Below are 2,556 nucleotides of genomic sequence, written 5' to 3'. Positions count from 1 at the left end.
AAATCACGATTAAAAAGCATGCACTATTAAAATTTATTTATTATTTATTTCAAACGAACTATTTAAAATACTTACTTCGATAAGTGTTTTTTAGATAAAAGTGTTTCAGCAAAGGTCCCGTAACTATAAGTTTAAAATTATTTTTAATTTTTCTATTAATTTAAAATTAAATAAATAAATCATAATTTATTTATGATAAAGTAAAAATTTTCAGCTGCAAAATGCAATTTCATGTTTCATAGTGCTGAAAATTTTTACTTTATCATAGATAAATTATGATTCATCTAATTATTTTAGTGGCATTAATTCTATTTAAGCTTTGGTCATTTTCTTGGTTTAATTAGAAAATTTACTCTATACAATGAATTCAATCATTTTCCTTGAACTTTATTCAAATTATTGCTGAATCATAAAAAATATCTTTGACTTATTTTTGGTGTAATCTAAAAAAAATTAATTTTGGTTGTAAACTTCAAAACTATCTTATCTTAATAGAACTTTTAACTTCAGTTCTGTTTTTTTTTTTTGAATAATTTAAATTTGATTTAAAATTTGAGTAATGAAGCAATATAAAAGTCCATATCGTGATCCTTAAAGCATTCTTATTCAATAATATCAATCCAATCCAAGTAAATAAGATAAGATAATTTTTATAATTTTCCACAGTTGTCTAACATTACAAAAAATATTCCTCATTAACTTTTTGAATATGCATTTAATTAAATAATTATTATAGGAATTTCATTGAACTCCTTCACATGTGTTTGAATTTTTGTACTATTTTCATACTGATGTGAAATTTTTGTTTGATGTTCCACTTTATCTACATGTTAAAAAAACAAAATGAATGTATATTTTCCACAGTACAGATTCTAGTTGAATCTAAAAAATCCAGAATAACTGGGAAATTCACCAATTTTTCGCATCTAAAAAAAGAATCATGTTTAAAAAATTACTTTAGAATATTTAAAAAGTGGGTTAATTATAACTATTTTTAGGGTATTTAAGTTCAACTAGAAGAGAATTTAATCGGACGTTCAGATTTTTTCCTATCTTTTCCGCCAATTAGGAAGAATCGATAAAATTAGTAACCTTGCTTACTATTTCTTGTGTAACTCCGAAAATAATTTGAATTTGTTTCTGAAAGTTTATGGAAATATTCTTGGCTAGTTTTGAAAAATATTTTTGCGTCAGTAGTGGATTTTACACCAGTTAAAGTTAGTTCAAATTTCATACAGGCAAAATAGATACCGACAACATTTTTAAGCCCCATTTAAATTTAAGTATTATAATTATCTAAAATACTATAATAAGTATTGTATAAAATGATCTCTTTAGCCAAAAATTCAGCTGATGGTCATTCTTTGGAACGCCATGCAAAACAACGTAAAAACCCTCCATGCGTGCCTTATTAATTTGAAGCATAAAATATTAGCTTTTTTCTGCCTGAAGAAATACTAATAATTTTTTATAAAAACAACAAATTAATATTCACATGTCCATGGTTTTTCACATTATTTCAATCACGTGCTGGTTGTGATTGTATTCGTCTGATACATATTTTATTTACATTGATATATGAATTTCTCGCATATAATGTGAAGGATAAACTCAGTGAATAAATAAATAAAATATAAAACTAAATTGGAATAAATTAATATAAAACTAAATTTGTTATTACGAATTAAATATTATTCAAAAAGTTATAACAAATTGCGCTAGTGTCATTAAACTTTTAGGTGTTTTACCATTTTTTCTGATGTAATCCTTGTCCAGAAAACTTGTAAGATAGTCTAATTATTAACCTAATTTGACGGAGCAACCCTTGTCATCTTCAACTAAAAGAATAATTTTAAAACTAGAGGTTGAAACCTATAACAAGTATTATGCAGTTCTTTATATAATATAATCAATCAATATAGAAATATCTTTAGGTCGAAGGGTACACAAATTTCTAAAACAGACCCCCAAATATTTTACTACTGCTTTTGGCAGTATGTTGGACAGATGTTCCTAATAGGTATCCAGCTTTGGTATCCAAAGTCACAGTCAACATTATACGAAAATATAGTTTTATTTGTATGTTTTATTTGAATGGAACAATTTCCTGACCCAATAGGGTTTTATCAAATAGGAGAGTTTTTATCAAATAAATGCCAAGGTCTTTTGGATCAATAGGAATAGGGTTGACCTGGAATGTCTGAAAGTAGACTGCGTGTTTGGTATTAAAACTTTTTACCAAAAATTCAGCATTCAAGAAATTATTGATAAATTCTTGATTAAATTGTTGCATATCATAAAGATAAATATTTTATTATTACTTTATCATTTAAGCTTCGCAAATATATGCGTATTGAAAAAAAAGGCCAAAATAAAATCCAGTAGAGGCATACAATATAGCTTTACATTTATACTCTGGTACATCTAATTTATTTTTTTTCAGATGTATTTACTATCTTTGAGTTACATGACACTTGGGGTCGTGCTGGCTATGGCCCTGGCATCCCCTACACTAATGACGTCATCTACAAGATACGTGACGTCACCATTAACAAC

The sequence above is a fragment of the Ctenocephalides felis genome, unplaced genomic scaffold (genome assembly GCF_003426905.1).
Source record: "Ctenocephalides felis isolate EL2017-DRISC unplaced genomic scaffold, ASM342690v1 CF-g0.4_SCAFFOLD_03570, whole genome shotgun sequence".
NCBI lineage: Eukaryota > Metazoa > Arthropoda > Insecta > Siphonaptera > Pulicidae > Ctenocephalides > Ctenocephalides felis.
This window is presented reverse-complemented; position numbering follows the sequence as displayed.